An 18985-nucleotide genomic window follows, 5' to 3' on the forward strand; every position below is an offset into this window, starting at 1 on the left:
GTTCTAATAAAATGTTTATTTAAAGTTCATCTACAGTAAGTACCACATATATCATATTTGTAAGTAAACGTTCCGGAATGTACTAAAATGTAAAAAGTTAAATTTACTCACTCATTTTAATCAATATTATGTCATAAAGTTAAGGTGATTTTACTTTAACCATTAAGATTTACTTAAAACATGCTAAATAAAAAGTAAGTAAACAGGTAACAATTTACAATACGGTTTCATTTGTTGACATTAGTTAACATGAACTAACAATTAACTGTATATATTTTTACAGCATTTATTAATCTTTGTTCATGTTAGTTAATAAAAATACAATTGTTCACTGTTAGTTCATGTTAATAATGTTTACAAATGTAACCTTATTGTAAAGTGTTACAGTTAAACCTCACTAGTGTATTAGAATCGAGGAAGAATTAAATACAAGCTAAATTAATTAGAATTAAATTCATATTCACAGCTGCTAATTAACCTGATAATAATTTGTATCAAATATGAAACACAATGTGTAACGGCTCCAGTTTCACTCTCTGTTCAAGCTGACGATCAATAAATCTGTGGTTTGTAAGTTTCTCGTGTTTGTGGCACCATCTAGAAAAAAAGTGGTTTCAATGTTTATATCGATCTATTTAAACTGGTGCGCACAAAGTGACTTATGTTGGGATAAACAACAGCTTATTTTAATAAAGTCAAACTGACAGTAATGATTATATTATTACAGATATTGTAAAATGAGTATTTGCTGAATATAAGCAGCTCGTGCTTGATTAAACTTTTGTATATTATTTGACTGAAATCATGTATTAAATATGATTCAACAGTCTTTTGAGGAATATATCTCAGTCACCATTACATTCATGCACACACAATACAAACCTGACACATTTATGAGATATAATTCAAGTGTGAACTCATATTTCTGTGTGTTTTCATATATACAGCCGGCTCTACATTATAAACATCTCATTATTTACATCACAAGCTATTATGATGTCATCGCAGTTCCCGAGACCCAGCGAAAAGTGTTACAATGTCCCTTATTTAAATGTCAATATAGTGTTTGCTGCATTAAATACACATGATCGAATAATTGTATTCATGTTGTATTTGAACCGTGACACAATTGAATATTTATAGAGCAGGAACAGGAAGTTGTCATGGTCACACTCTCAAACATTTGGGATCTCTGAAAAGTCCAGAGAGTCTCTGATAATACCCCAAGATTTACCCTGTAGACAAACTTACATAACAAACGTCCCGCACACAAAGCAGGAGGATAATGACCTTTAACGCCTCATGGATCAAATATGACACATACAACAACAAATATATACCGGTATATTGTTTTGTTTTTATGATTTCTTTCTTTTTATAGTTTGTCTAATGGAACTAAAATCAGTTTAATACAAATATTTTTTCATTTAGTGAATTTACAGGGATACAAATTCTTCTCATTTTCATGAATTACCCAATATATAATTATACACACAATATTTGGGCTATTTTCCAGATACGATTGATGATATTCATGCTTGAAATGTCACCTGTAAAATTATTTAATGCATGTTTTTCATTATATTTAATAAATCATATTTTATTGTTTTGGACCATAAGAAGACTTTCTTCCCAGAATGCTCTAATGTACCCCAATATTTGATGTCAGATATTTATATAAAATTCTCCATAAACAATGTTGTGTGGAGCTTAACGGCAGAATTACAGTCAGTGTTCATCAATAATCATTTCATTAAACTTTGCTTAAACACAGAAATGTGTCAAATCAATAATATTCTACATATCATCAAATAAATAGTCAGAATTAGTCAGAATGAATGATGTAATCATGTTTGTTTGCAAAACTAACTTGAATTGTAATGAAGTAAATTAATATTCCTCTTATTCCAATCAATCACACTTCCAGCGCTGAACTGTCACAATACATTAAAGATCCAGCCCTGAGAGAGAGGGCGGGGCTTAGCACTGACTGGCAGCTCAAACAGCCAATGACAGAGCAGCTCTGTGTAACCGTGGCAGGATTGTTGCTGTGGTGGGCGGAGCTTCAGTGTGGGGTCTTTGATTGGCTCTCTGTCTCTTGTTTCTAAAACATTTCAAATATAAAAGATTAAACATAAATTATATTACTATTATAAATATATTTAATTCATTTATTCTTGTAAAATGTAACATTATGAAAAGAATGTCTTTTAAAATCAATAAACGAGTAAAAAATGAAATATTACAGAAAATATTGTAGCACTGCAGTACATTTGTCAATAACAGTACAATTACAACTCACAAAACCTGTCTAGAAAATGTAAAAATAAAGTTTTTTTACTGTGACATTATTTTTTATGACAGTTCTGCATATTTTAGCCCTCATTAATAATTGCCACAATGCAAGAAAAGATGGCATTTATACTATTATAATGACCGCAACATGAAGAAATGTATATATTATTTAAATGTTAAAGTATTTATAAACCATAGCAGTTCTGCCTTGATACTGCCTTTCATTTTCTATGATTTAAATTCAGAAAATCAGTGTACGACAGCATATTTCTATTGTAATACAGCACAATAAAATGTTACCGTAACAAGAATTGCCATTGAAAATAATGGAAATAGAGAAAGTAAATGGTAATGAAAAAAAGGTTCATTTTTGGCTTCATAGAATATAATAACAAAATATAATGTAATATTAGTCGTATTGATTTGGGGTTCAATATGACCAACATATTCATGAGAATTCCAATCAAAGGTTTTTTTGTTTGTTTACTTCAGCATGTTGTTCTTTCAAAACGGTCTTAGACCCTGTTTTTGTGAATGCTGTCTTGCTAATGCTAACATCATGATTAGTAAAAGCTGATTAAACGTCCTCCAATGTAAACATGATTCATTCATAAATACAGAATGTCTTTTAGCCATTATATTAGCCAGGTAAACGTGAGACTAACTTGTCGTCCTCGTCCACAGAACACCTTGGTCAGTCCCGTGTGCGCTGAGACGTGTTTGAGCGCGTGAGGTTGTTTGAGTTCTTTTAATAATTCTGGGCTGCTCAAACCCACTGCAGGAGAAACAGAGACACAAAATACTGTCAGACAAACACACAAAACACCAACAAAGACACAATGGGAGTAAAACTGTTTAGTAACTAGTAATGTGACTACACGGGAAAAAACATCAAAAATTGTGCTGAAGTAAATATAGCTGAAATGAAGCTCATTTTTGGGGTGCCGCACGCAATTTTTCACACTCAAATTTAAAAGCTCACCAGTCACACATATTGTGAACTAACTGCAAAAAATGTGTCTAATTTGAAAGAGAACTTGAAGAGCACTAGAAATAAGATTTTTTTCTCCATCACATTCCATCACAATACACAGATGTGAACTGTAGGTGGCGCTCTAACACACTTTATCCTCGTCCATAGACATTCAGTCTAATGTTCAGTTCAAGCAACACCCTCATTATTACAGTGAATATCTCGAGTGGACTACAAGCTCAATCTAGGTGTTATTAGAAAGCTGAGATCCTCCCCTTTGTGATGTTATAAACATTTTATCATCACTAGTTGATAACATAGATTTCTGATTATTTGTTTTGTATGCTTTTCCTGTGGGACTGCATATTTTGTTGTGGACATCTAAGATATAACATTGGATTATTCACACAAACAAGCTCTTAGACAAATAAACAACGGCTCATATTTTAGAGAACCTCCTAATGTAAAAGCAGATATAAAGTTTTTAGTTATTTAGGTCTTACAGCTGCAGTTATCAGAGAAAAAAAGAGACATTTGTATTTGATGACTTACAGAAATCAGATTTCACTTTGTGATTTAATTGGAAATCTTTTGAACTGTGTTATTAGTGCAACAGAATAAACTGTACAGTCACATTCCTGAGAGTAAGAGCTTTCATTTGATATATGACTTGTCCAAATAGGTGCTAAGTGAAGGAATTACATTTTTATATAAATATTTCTACCTCATTTCCTCTAGGGGGCGCTGATTTTTTACGCAAATGTTTCGATGACTTATTTTGTTATTTGAAGTGACAGAAATGCAGAAGTGATGTTATCTCTGACATGTTCAGATTCACAGCTTTCAAACGACACCTCACATGCCCGACTTATTCATACGTAGTAAACTATATTCGTGATATAGCGCCCCCTTGTTTAAGGTGTTATGTTAGTTTAAGTGTGAATTTGAACAAATTAAGTAAATTCTACATTTGTAGTCAATTCAAACAAGTAAACATGAATACTCGAGCTTCTCAGTACTTGTTTATTATCTTTACAATGCGTCATCGTGTATCATTCCTATTGTTTTGCTAATATGAGTACATTTCACAGGTAAATAAAATAAGTTAATTTAACGTATCTTTTCGAAGTTGGTGTTCCAGGCTTGAATAATTAATGAGCTTGCATGGTTTCACTCTTTGTGAGATTATTTACACCATTTTTATTGTTGATTGTGTTGTTACATTTGGTAACTTCTTGTTTTGTGGCGTCTGAAGTTCATTTTCTACTCAAAATGACCCAATGTTTCTACAGCCTTGTAAGCAAGTTAATGTTGTCTAATATATCACGTACAGAACAGAATAATGCGTTATGCAACGACTAACATTTCAGAATTGCTGACACTATTTTGTGTCCATAAATAAACGATTATTTTGCATTTTTAAGCCAATTTTGTGTAGAAATGTCTTTGTTTTTGTTGGTTTGGACAAATAATGGGTTAAAATGTAGATGTAAAAAAATCACATCTGATATAACTTCTGGCTCATTCATACAAAAATATTATACAGTGCATATGTATACATACTATAGGCCTATATGACTTAATAGTATGTATTAATAGTATGGTATAATGCTATTCCAACACAGCCAGCGGTTTGGCTATATTTGTGAGGGCCAAATTTGTCAAAATATATTCTCAAATACTGTAAAAAGTGTTTAAGAAGTGATTTGAAAGGCTCATAAATATTAACAAAATAATGTCAATAGTTTAATGTGAGGTTTGTGGTTTAGTAAATAACATTATCTACCTGATTTCATCACTAAAGCAGCTTCTGAAGTCTGTGTTTGAGTGTGTTAATGGCGATTCACTTACTTGGGCATTCAGGAGACACGGGTGGAGAGGGCGTGGCTTTGGGCGGGGTTGTAGGCGGGGTTAAGTGGTCAGCCTGTCACAGAGAGAAACAATCGTCTGAAATTATTGGCCGAGTTATTTCAATGTTTTTGCCATCAAGAGTGTTTGTCTTACCTTGTTTTCTTCCATCGCCGGACGATCATGCACGTCACTAATTGATTATAGTTATTAATGAATAATTAAACTCGAGACAGACAATTGGCGCAGGAAGCGGCCCCGTTCCATTAACTGTGTAATCGACAAAGAACAGCACACAACCTATGCAATCAAATCCTAACAAACAGCTGCCAGAAGCTTTGTTTTATATTTTCCAGCAGTATTTGGTCAAGGCGATGTGACACTGTGAACAGCATGAAGTCTTTTCCCATCAGCAAAATTAATCATTCACCTGTTTTATGACTCTAAAGTCCACCGAAGACACCCTGAAAAACTAACAGAGTTCTGAGAAATAATGGCTTTTTTTCCCACAGGAAACAGTCCAGCAGAACATTCCTGATATTAAAGGTGCGGGAAGAGTTTGTTTTATAGAATGGCACACAGAAAATCTCTTATCTCACAGCTAATATTGAATTATCTCACCTGTCCCTGTGACAGCAAACTAAAATATGAAAAGACTTTGAGATGCTAATCACAGGGCAGCCCATATATGGGCAGCAGGAAGTTGAGTGAGGTACATGAAGCGAAACTTAACGGAAAATCATGCTGTGATGTGTGTAATGTCTTAAAGTCATGATTGTGCAGTTTGAGGAAAAACGTGATTGTACATTATGCCTTACACATATTATTATTAATAATTCTGTCAATGTCATGTTTAACTTGAACTCTCTTTTTATAAGTAATGATTCTCGTTAATGTATCACAGTTCTTTTTATGCATCAAAGTAAAACATTGTAATACAATTACTTTTTTAAATCAGCTGAAGTTTAAGACAGTACAACAACAAATACAACCACGGCATAGCTTAGATATAGGCCTACTTTACAATATATGGTATATGTATATATATATATATATATATATATATATATATATATATATATATATATATATATATATGTACACAACAGTTAGTTCCAGTCTTTGAATCTGATTGGTCGAGAGATGTTCCATGAGCACTGATGTTCTGACACCATCATCACTCAACGCTTCACTGTGTGTGTGTCACTCCGCTTGAGTTCGTGCCGTTCTAAACTAAAGTGTAAGAGTGGTGCAGATGTGTTAAGAGCTACTGTTTGTATTTGTTTTTTACATTCCATATGTTAGCCAGCAGGTGGCGTCAAAAGATCATTTTTGTGTGTAATATGAGCCAGTTAGGTGACGTGAAGTGAATCCGCATCAACCGTTTACATACAACAGCTCTCCGTGATCTCTCGTATTACTACTAAGGGGCAGTGGTAGCTTGGTGGTCAAGGCTGTGGGTTGCTGACCAGAAGGTTGGGGGTTCAAGCCCCAACACTGCTAAGATGCCACTGTTTGGCCCTTGAGCAAGGCCCTTAATCCTATCTGCTCCAGGGGTGCCGTACCATGGCTGACCCTGCGCTCTGACCCCAGCTTAGCTGGGATATGTGAAAACTAATCAATTTCAATGTATATATGCAAAAAACTGTGTGTATAATGTGTGACCAAAATAAAGGATTCTATTCTATTCTACTAGTAAAGCTGGGAAATCGCTTTAAACGGCTTTAAATGAACAACTTCAGCATTACGGCTCATCACAGCTGAGAGACACAACAGACTGATTAATTACACAATGGCTGCTGTTTAATATGGCAGATGAGATTGCATTTTCTATAGTGAATGACTCTTGCGCACGGCTACTGTGAAATAGGGAGAAATACCCCCGCTTGGACGCTATTATTCCACTGAGAATCCTGATCTACAGAAAGCTGACAGCATCTCTGCTTGGGAGTATCACACACAAGCCGTGATACTATTTCTGAAGTGACATTTTTGAATTAGTAACAGAGGTTTGGACGCATCATTTGTTTTGAAACAGCAACGGCAGATTCTGATCCGTCGCGTAAGTAGTTTCATGCACAAATGCATTTTTATGACCGTACTCGGCTTTTCCTAATTTTTTAAACATTTACTTGTTCATTGAACTGTTGTATATAAGCAATATCACACTCGCAATCGTGCTATATGGCCCTATATCAGCACTGCTGTGATTACCTACGACACTTGACCTGCAGCCGAATCACAGCAGTGCTGATATAAGGCCGTATCGCACTCTTGCTCATGTGATATTACTTCTATATATATATTTCACTGTACATGGTAAGGTAACGGATTAATTTAAAACATTTTATTGTAATCTTTACAATAAAATATATATACACACTATATATATATATATACATTTTTATTTATGCAAAAGACATTTTCTAGTAATTTATGTAAAATGTTACTTCAACAGTTTGACAATTTAAGCTGCACTGGAGGATTCAGAATTAAATACAGAAACACATTATTAAATAAACTACCTATCACCTACCAAAATAGATATGGAGAGTTTAAAGTCTTAGTGGATTCCTTGATAAACTGTGTGTGTTTGTGTGTGCACTTATAAATAAACAAGTACACACAGGAACACAAATATATTAAAGCACAAACATATTGAGTAAGTGCAAAATATGTTACGTGTGTATCTTAAGTGCAGGGCTGCAGGTGCAGTGTTAGCGCCCCGTGGCTGTGCAGCTGCAACAGGCGCAGGAACTCCTCTGGCATGGCGTGCATGTTGCGATTTGGGCCTTTCTGGTCGTAATAATGATGCGGAACTGCACACTGCTGCAAGTCGCTGTCGAACGGCCAGAATCCGTAAACGTGCACCTGCTCGCACAGCTCTAACGCCACGCTAATCAACATAAACCCTGTGGAGAGGCGGCTCTCTTTCAGGCCACGCCTCTTCCAGAAATGGTCCAGTGTCCGCAGGTAGTCTGGGCTGTAGAATACGACCGGCTGCTGAGGTCTGATTGGCTGAAGGGCTTTAAGAGATTTGATTGACAGTTGAGTGTTGAATGTGTAGGCGAAGGCGGGGAGAATGAGGGAGGAGTTGCCGTAAACGCTGACGAGCTCTGCAAACATACCAGGATTTTTCAGCAGGTTTCTGTAACCACACACACACACACACACACATACACACATATACACACACACACACACACACACACATGTTGTGTTTCCATGTTTTATGGGGACTTTCCATAGACATAATGGTTTTTATACTGTACAAACTTTATATTCTATCCCCTAAACCTAACCCTACCCCTAAACCTAACCCTCACAGAAAACTTTCTGCATTTTTACATTTTCAAAAAACATAATTTATTATGATTTATAAGCTGTTTTCCTCATGGGGACCGACAAAATGTCCCCACAAGGTCAAAAATTTCAGGTTTTACTATCCTTATGGGGACATTTGGTCCCCACAAAGTGATAAATACACGCTCACACATACACACACACACTCACACACACACACACACACACACACACACACACACACACACACACACACACACACACACACACTCACACACTCACTCACACACACACACACACTCACACACACACACACACACACTCACACACACACACACACACACACACACACTCACACACTCACTCACACACACACACACACACACACACACACACACACACACACACTCACACACTCACTCACACACACACACACTCACACACACACACACACACACACATACACACACACACACACACAAACACAATTTCTAATAAACACTCTTAAGCTTGCCAAGAAGTGTGACTTGTGTTTTTGGAAAATAATAATGGCTTTAGAGTGTAAAAATGAATGAACTCAAATTTACAGTGAGTAAAAAGACATTTCTACATTGATTTATTAAAGGTGTTTGCATGACTGTGTATGATTGTGTTTGTGTTCACTGACTGTCTGCGAATCTGACTGGGGTTTATAGTGATCAGGTCTGTCTTCAGTCCAACATCACTGTCATTAACCGGAGCCAAATTAAACCTGAAACACAGACACAGAGAGATGAAAGTAACATGTTGAAAGTAACAACACTGCTTGTGTAACTGTAATTAAAGTGAGATGGAAAAATTTAATTGTGTCTGTTTTTTCCTTTACTGAACTAGAAGTCTGCAACCCGACCCGGACCTGATGGGACCCATGAAACCGGCAGGTTTGGCACCGCTTGTATTCTGTTTAATTCCTTGTGTTGCGTCTAACTCAATCAATGTTCTGAAGGAGTTCTGTCTGCAAAGAGACCCGCATCCACATGCGTGGACATTACGTTTTGGCTTCGCTATGGGCTATGCATAATTTTATTTCATTTAAACCGACTGATCTCAGTTCAGGAGACTCTGGGATGTCATTAAAGGGTTAAATGTTCGATGCACCAAAATGCAGTCATGTGACCAAACAACATGGCGCTGACCACAGCGGAGTTTGTCTTTGGGAGAAACAGCAACAAAACTTCATCTGCTAAAAAACTGAATTCAGTTTTTACATTGAAACCTGTTTGAGTCACAAGATTCGAGTCTCTAGTTTCATCTGATATTAAATTTTAAAAACATCATCAATATATCTAGAAATGATACGCTGTTAAACACAATGACCACGTCTGTGGACTATAGGCTCATTTTCCATCAATGATCCAATATTCACTGTGTACTATCAGAGGCTTTATATGGAGATATGAGGAAAATAAAGTGTATTTCAAACTGTTCTGAGACCAGTGCAGACAGACAGCACACTGGAGGTTAAGTCATTCACTAAATAGGGAGCAAGGGAGCATCTCTCTCCTATAACTGTTCTGAGACCAGTGCAGACAGACAGCACACTGGAGGTTAAGTCATTCACTAAATAGGGAGCAAGGGAGCATCCTATATCTCTCCTATAACTGTTCTGAGACCAGTGCAGACAGACAGCACACTGGAGGTTAAGTCATGCACTAAATAGGGAGCAAGGGAGCATCCTATAGCTCTCCTATAACTGTTCTGAGACCAGTGCAGGCAGACAGCACACTGGAGGTTAAGTCATGCACTAAATAGGGAGTAAGGGAGCATCCTATAGCTCTCCTATAACTGTTCTGAGACCAGTGCAGGCAGACAGCACACTGGAGGTTAAGTCATTCACTAAATAGGGAGCAAGGGAGCATCTCTCTCCTATAACTGTTCTGAGACCAGTGCAGACAGACAGCACACTGGAGGTTAAGTCATTCACTAAATAGGGAGCAAGGGAGCATCCTATATCGCTCCTATAACTGTTCTGAGACCAGTGCAGACAGACAGCACACTGGAGGTTAAGTCATGCACTAAATAGGGAGTAAGGGAGCATCCTATATCTCTCTATAACTGTTCTGACACCAGTGCAGACAGACGGCACACTGGAGGTTAAGTCATGCACTAAATAGGGAACAAGGGAGCATCCTATATCACTCTATAACTGTTCTGAGACCAGTGCAGAAAGACAGCACACTGGAGGTTAAGTCATGCACTAAATAGGGAGCAAGGGTGCATCCTATAGCACTCTATAACTGTTCTGAGACCAGTGCAGACAGACAGCACACTGGAGGTTAAGTCATGCACTAAATAGGGAGCAAGGGTGCATCCTATAGCTCTTCTATAACTGTTCTGAGACCAGTGCAGACAGACAGCACACTGGAGGTTAAGTCATGCACTAAATAGGGAGCAAGGGTGCATCCTATAGCTCTTCTATAACTGTTCTGAGACCAGTGCAGACAGACAGCACACTGGAGGTTAAGTCATGCACTAAATAGGGAGCAAGGGAGCATCCTATAGATCTCCTATAACTGTTCTGAGACCAGTGCAGAAAGACAGCACACTGGAGGTTAAGTCATGCACTAAATAGGGAGCAAGGGAGCATCCTATAGCTCTCCTATAACTGTTCTGAGACCAGTGCAGACAGACAGCACACTGGAGGTTAAGTCATGCACTAAATAGGGAGCAAGGGAGCATCCTATAGCTCTCTATAACTGTTCTGAGACCAGTGCAGACAGACAGCACACTGGAGGTTAAGTCATGCACTAAATAGGGAGCAAGGGAGCATCCTATAGCTCTCCTATAACTGTTCTGAGACCAGTGCAGACAGACAGCACACTGGAGGTTAAGTCATGCACTAAATAGGGAGCAAGGGAGCATCCTATAGCTCTCCTATAACTGTTCTGAGACCAGTGCAGACAGACAGCACACTGGAGGTTAAGTCATGCACTAAATAGGGAGCAAGGGAGCATCCTATATCTCTCTATGCAGTTAAGTGCGTTCACTAAATAGGGAGCAAGGGTGCATCCTATAGCTCTCTATGCAGTTAAGTGCGTTCACTAAATAGGGAGCAAGGGAGCATCCTATATCTCTCTATGCAGTTAAGTGCATCTGATCATAAGTTCAGTTTCAGGCTGCAGATGATGTTTGGACACTCAATGATCATCAGTTCATAGATTCAACATTTATAATGGATCAGTTTATTTGAACATGATTGACAGTGATTGGATGATGCTGGACGTTACTTTCAATCTGAATTAATTATGATAATTACTGATGTAATGTCTGTAACGTCTCATAAACATGAATAATCAACACTCTTGGAAGCGTAATAAACAATTTGATGAAGAAAAAAAAATCAGATTTTTTGATTAGCTTGATGTTATTTAAAATTGCGGTATAAAGAAACTCTAATTGGACTGAAGAAATGGAGGATAAATGAGTGGATCACTGGCAGGAACACCAGCGACTATTTGATGTTTCCTCTGAACTGTAGCACAACAGGTGGAGAAAAAGAAGAGATGGAGAGGAATCACCAATTCTCTTGGACAGTCAGGTCAGCAAATATGGAGATTTTATAGTAGGAGGAACTTTTTCATATTGTAACCAAAAAAATATCTGATTAAAAACATACGCATCATATTCTATATGAAATATGAGGCATTTGCTTTCATATCTTGTATCACTTCTCGCGTGTACTCTGTTGTGAAACGTAATTTGGAGTTTATGTAGAGTCATTCGTCAATAGTGAAATGTCTTGTAATGTGTTCACCCCTGTCTCTGATTCATTGTGTAATTTGAAAACGCCACGACTTCAATGACAAGACAGACTGTTGTGTGATATGAACGGTACCACGATCCGACGTCTTTGAAAGTCGTGTGGTGTGTAGGAGGCACTGGAATGTTGGGTCGGTCTGGCCCTAATACATGTTTGACATTCTCCTTAGTTATCAAAAGCAGAAACTCCTTGTTTAATTCAGGTGTGGCAGGGCGGAGGGCGGGGTCGTGATCATATACACCCGGTCCCTTATCAGGCTAATCAAGCCTCTGAGAGGGATAAAGGTCGACATGTCTGTCGTGTGTGTTTGTCTGTTTAAGATTAAACTATTATTTATATTGTCAAGCCGGTTCTCGCCTCCTCCATTCCATTGACTGCTTTACACTGGTGACGAAACCCGGGAAGGAGGAGGGATACGCCGTAGTAGAGTTCTCGCCACTACCGTCCACCCCAACGGAGCAGCCGAGCCCATCTGCCGGGGGACGAGGAGCCCGGCCGCCTGGAATTGGACGATGGCCGCCAACCGCAAGGGGAGAAGGGGCTCCTAACCGACCGCCTGGAGCGGTCAGGGCCGCTGCCATGGGAGCAGGAGTCACCTACCGGCCGCTGAAATGTGACGGGGTCTGAGACTGCCGACCGCGAGCGGGGAGGGGCTTGCTGCTGACCACCTGGAGTGGGAGAACCGCTGCCAGGGGCGGGGGAGTCCCCTTCTGTTCGCAAAGAACACGGCGGGGCATTCCGTCCGCCAGGGGCTGGAGGACTGCCTCCGATCCGCCCGGAGAGGCGCGGCTGTCGTCCATTGGAGGAGTGGCCGAGGAACAAGCTGTGGCGTATCAGAGAACTGGCGAGTAAGTGTTTTTTTTATCTCTCTCTCTCCTCTCTCTCTCTCACTGCCCCTCCGCGTTGACCTTTTCCCTCTCGTTTAAATTTTACAGTGTTTTTTGGGGGGTAATACACTGTTACAGGAAGTAGCCCCTCTATTTTAATTCTTTCTGTTTCCCTCCCCTTGTCCCCTCCCTCGTCCAGGTAGACGGGGGCGACCTGCCGGCAGAAGGGGCAAGAGGCACGCCCCTCCCCAGGGAAAGAGGGGGGGAGATGTACGTCATGCCGGGGGCTCCCCAGCCTGAGAGAACGAGGGAGGAATGTGGCAGGGCAGAGGGCGGGGCGGGGTCATGATCCTACACACCCGGTCCCGTATTAGGCTAATCAAGCCTCCGTGAGGGTTAAAGGTCGACTGCAAAGGATTGTGCAGGAGAGAGAGATCGTTTACGGACATGTCCGTCATGTGTGTGTTTGTGTCTTTGGTTTTAAGTTTAACAATTAAAATATTGTTTATATTGACAAGCCGGTTCTCGCCTCCTCTTTCCATTGACTGCTTTACATCAGGTTTTGCGCCATTTTAAGTTCTGCACGATCCAGTTAAGATTGAAAACTTACTCTTGTAACCTCCGTTCCTCGATGGAAGCACTGTACAAATGGGAAGCACAATTAGTGCTTAAAAAGGACTTTTGGGGGTATCCGTAAAGATACTGAAAGTTGAAGGTTTTCTTTGACAGCGGTACTCAAATCTACGAGAGCGCGGCAGAAGCAGCTAAAGATTTGAAGAATGTCAAGGAGCCTGAAACTACAGAGCAGAAGTACGTCAACAAACGGCACGTCAACGAACAGAGCTGATGTGATATTGTTTTATGTAAAGTTTCTATCAGTTTACTCAGGGACTGTATATTATTCCTTGAGTCTGCCTAAATGTGATCTTTAAACCGGTTATATGGGAACAGTTCACTTGGAAGTCTTTTGTTTCCATTTTATTACGATTGTTTCTACACTGTTTACTAGGTTGACATGGATAATGTTACATAAGTGCAGGTGAGTTGAAACAAACATATGCATTGCCAGGAATACAAGAATACAATTTACCCCATGTGACTCTACCCTCCCTAGCAACCGGGTCAGTTTGGTTGCTAAGGAGACCTGGCTGGAGTCACTCATTTCATGTTCCAGGGGTAAATTTGAATCAACGTTTTACTTTTGTTATATGAAGGAGACATTGATTGACAATAGTGTCAGAGAAGAGCACGAAATATGAGACAAAACAAAGAAAATCAAAGGGAAATCGAACTTTTTATTGGCAGTCATTTCCAGTTAAGCAGCACAAAGTGTGATTGAAAACATGATTTAATCGTGTGTATTATGGATCCATCAAATGTTATCTATGAAATGAATCTTAGCCTGACAAAAGAGTCATATTATCAGAAAAGCGTTAAAAATGTCATGTCCAGCACAGAATTGGAGATCTCCTGTGATGCATGAACACACACTGATGCACGATGTTTGAAGACCAGTTAACTCAAGACGTTACTGTTAAGTGATAAAAGTGCCTGAGGTTGAAGACACTTCTGTAGATGTTGGATGTCTATAGATCAGAGGTGTTTACCGTATGACAAAGTCTGCGCTGTCAATCTGGCGTCCACAACTGCTGTTCTTCAAAATCCCTCCACTGCCCACAACAGCACACTGACCCAAACCACGTCCACTCCAGGGAAATCCTGCACACACAACCGCACAAATAAACACTGTTCAATGATTTATTCTGAGGACTGCACATGTTCACACAAACCTCAGGCAACAATGTGTGAAGTGCCACGTCCACTGTGTGTGTGTGTTTTCTGCTGGTTTCATATGGGATCGTCTGATTGACAGCTGTGTTGTGTTTGGTCAGGTATAATGATCCTGTGGCGTTACAACACATCTTCAGTCTGATTCTGGAACACACAGAGACACAAACTTTACTAGGAGTCATTTGACATCATAATTCAGCTCTGTAAACATCTTTGTGACTTCTTTATCACTTACATCAGTACAAAACTTCAGTATTCACAGATTTATGGTTTAAACTCGTTTTAACTGCTTGTCTCTTTAAAGATTAACACATTGACATTCTTAGAAAGTTGCTACAGGAACATAAACATGATGAAAGATCACGAGAGCACACAGAATTTGCACATTTTCGGGCCTGCTTGTAAGGAAAAATCAGATAGGAGAAAACTATTATTACAAAGCATTATTAAATCAGCCAAAATATCTCAAACATCAAACAACATTCACATATTTCTGAGAGAGAAAGAAGTTTCGAGACTTGATTGTAGAGTAAACTGTCACTATATTTAACCTCATGTGACTCATGTGCTCTATTTTGTCTTCGCTAAAGGGAACACATAATATAAATGAATACAAACTGACTGAATACTGTTCACAAGACTCTAGACTGTCATTTAAAGGAGATCTATGTCTCTGTTACAGTGCTCTATATTTAACCTCATGTGTACTCTGTATTTTGTCTTCGCTAAAGGCAACACATAATATAAATGAATGATATACAGTGGGTACGGAAAGTATTCAGACCCCCTTAAATTTTTCACTCTTTGTTATATTGCAGCCATTTGCTAAAATCATTTAAGTTCATTTTTTTCCTCATTATTGTACACACAGCACCCCATATTGACAGAAAAACACAGAATTGTTGACATTTTTGCACATTTATTAAAAAAGAAAAACTGAAATATCACATGGTCCTAAGTATTCAGACCCTTTGCTGTGACACTCATATATTTAACTCAGGTGCTGTCCATTTCTTCTGATCATCCTTGAGATGGTTCTACACCTTCAATTGAGTCCAGCTGTGTTTGATTATACTGATTGGACTTGATTAGGAAAGCCACACACCTGTCTATATAAGACCTTACAGCTCACAGTGCATGTCAGAGCAAATGAGAATCATGAGGTCAAAGGAACTGCCTGAAGAGCTCAGAGACAGAATTGTGGCAAGGCACAGATCTGGCCAAGGTTACAAAAACATTTCTGCTGCCCTTAAGGTTCATAAGAGCACAGTGGCCTCCATAATCCTTAAATGGAAGACGTTTGGGACGACCAGAACCCTTCCTAGAGCTGGCCGTCCGGCCAAACTGAGCTATCGGGGGGAGAAGAGCCTTGGTAAGAGAGGTAAAGAAGAACCCAAAGATGACTGTGGCTGAGCTCCAGAGATGCAGTCGGGAGATGGGAGAAAGTTGTAGTAAGTCAACCATCACTGCAGCCATCCACCAGTCGGGGCTTTATGGCAGAGTGGCCCGACGGAAGCCTCTCCTCAGTGCAAGACACATGAAAGCCCGCATGGAGTTTGCTAAAAAACACCTGAAGGACTCCAAGATGGTGATAAATAAGATTCTCTGGTCTGATGAGACCAAGATAGAACTTTTGGCCTTAATTCTAAGCGGTATGTGTGGAGAAAAGCAGGCACTGCTCATCACCTGTCCAATACAGTCTCAACAGTGAAGCATGGTGGTGGCAGCATCATGCTGTGGGGGTGTTTTTCAGCTGCAGGGACAGGGCGACTGGTTGCAGTCGAGGGGAAGATGAATGCGGCCAAGTACAGGGATATCCTGGACGAAAACCTTCTCCAGAGTGCTCTGGACCTCAGACTGGGCGAAGGTTCACCTTCCAACAAGACAATGACCCTAAGCACACCGCTAAAATAACGAAGGAGTGGTTTCACAACAACTCCGTGACTGTTCTTGAATGGCCCAGCCAGAGCCCTGACTTAAACCCAATTGAGCATCTCTGGAGAGACCTGAAAATGGCTGTCCACCAGCGTTTACCATCCAACCTGACAGAACTGGAGAGGATCTGCAAGGAGGAATGGCAGAGGATACCCAAATCCAGATGTGAAAAACTTGTTGCATCTTTCCCAAAAAGACTCATGGCTGTATTAGATCAAAAGGGTGCTTCTACTAAATACTGAACAAAGGGTCTGAATACTTAGGACCATGTGATATTTCAGTTTTTCTTTTTTAATAAATGTGCAAAAATGTCAACAATTCTGTGTTTTTCTGTCAATATGGGGTGCTGTGTGTACAATAATGAGGGAAAAAATGAACTTAAATGATTTTAGCAAATGGCTGCAATATAACAAAGAGTGAAAAATGTAAGGGGGTCTGAATACTTTCCGTACCCACTGTAAGTCTCAGGTGTCCCCAGAATGTGTCTGTGAAGTTTCAGCTCACGGATCATTTATTATATCATATGTTATAAAAGCCTGTTTTTGGGTGGAATCAAAAACACGCTGATTTTGTGTGTGTCTCTTTAAATGCAAATGAGCTGCTGCTCCCCGCCCCCTTTCCAGAAGAGGGCTGTGCCTTTACAGCTGGTGCTTCGGTTACTATAGAAACAACAAATCAGAACCAATATGACTGACAGTGTTAATACGGGAGTTCAGGCAGGACTGGGAAGAGAAATCGTCGCGGGATTTTACAGAGCAACTGCCCGAAAGGTTAGCGGGGGGTGTTTGCTGTCCTTTTCTGCATATCGCTGCGCCGTTTTGTGGTACTTTCTGCATAACACGCCGGCTCATTTTAGCTTATCGCGGCCCATTCAGTGCACTCGGTTCTTCCGACGTCCAGTCCCCCCTGATTGGCCCCAAAGTGCGTCGGCCCACTGGGATAATGCCCAATATGCCAGATTACCAGTCCAGCTTGTGCACTGCGTCTTCAGTGTCTCTGATGCGGGAGTTCATGAAGACTCTTATGTTCACTTTTACAGCAACAACAGACACTTATGAGACATTATTCTTCTCACTGTATCTGTGTCCATCACTCAGGGGAGGAGCTATGATAATAGGGCGGAGTCAGTCACCAGCCGTGGGCATGGCTTGATCTAACATGACGTCACTTTAGAGCAGAAAGGAAAGGCGTTCATTTTGACACCGTTTTTAATGAACAGAAATATAAGAAAGGTGGTTGTGTACACACTGTACAATCAGCACACAGGTTTATTACTGCCTTGTCCATTTGAATTTAGAGTTGTCCTCACCTGTTTAGTTCCCGTTCAGTCGTGTTTGATTTATACGGGCAGCTCATGAGATCCGAGAGATCCTGCGTGAAGCTCTTCATGTTTATACTGGCAGACAGAAACACACAGATGTTTAATGAAGCACTTTATTAGCTGGAGATCAAGAGCGCCTCTTCCTCTTCATGGTTACGCACCTCTTGGCCGGTTTGATGATGGAAAACTTGCGTCTCAGGTTTGCACAGTGCAGCTGGAGAAACGGGTTTGACGTCCCATCTCTGGAAGAAAGACGACAGATATGCTACAATATTTATATGTTAATGAGATGACTCTTTGGAGATGAATAAAGTACTTTTGTTTAATGATGATTGTAGACTTGAAAGTGTAGCAGTTAGTGTTTAATAAAGACATGCAACAACATTCCTATCAATCCCTTCGATGTTCCAGAACCAACTGGAGATGTTGACTGAGGAATATTACTTACAGAGCACTTTTCCCTTTAAAAACACTTTATGTAAAACAAGATTTAATTTGATTTACTAAGAAATCAATACGATGAACTCACTACGTAGACTGACATATTAAAGAGTGAAATATCCATCACAGCCTCACAATAGGCGAGAATGATCGTTTGATAAATCAGTATTTCTATTTGTAAGGAAAGTGAATTGAGATGTTCTCACCGGCTGGTGTGTGTGTCGGTTGTGTAGTAGAACACAAACACACACTGAGAGATGATCAACACCATCAACAGTTTGAAGATCCATTGGAGAAGCAGCAATTCCATCAGAGAGACAAAAGATGTGTGTTGGAGTGAATGCACTGACTGATGGAGAAGTAAAAGGTTACATACACCTGTGTGTAACCCCGCCCCTCTCATCAGGTAACAGAAGACACATATGTAATGTGTTTGGGCAGAGCAGCTCTTC

General features: G+C 39.8%; 1 pseudogene; it reads right to left on the bottom strand.

Annotated features, from left to right (window-relative positions):
• Positions 1-7567: 7567 nt before the first annotated feature.
• On the bottom strand, positions 7568-18910 carry LOC127630601 (alpha-N-acetylneuraminide alpha-2,8-sialyltransferase-like; annotated as a pseudogene).
• Between the last annotated feature and the right edge of the window lie 75 nt (positions 18911-18985).

The sequence above is a fragment of the Xyrauchen texanus genome, chromosome 37 (assembly GCF_025860055.1).
Source record: "Xyrauchen texanus isolate HMW12.3.18 chromosome 37, RBS_HiC_50CHRs, whole genome shotgun sequence".
Taxonomy (NCBI): Eukaryota; Metazoa; Chordata; class Actinopteri; order Cypriniformes; family Catostomidae; genus Xyrauchen; species Xyrauchen texanus.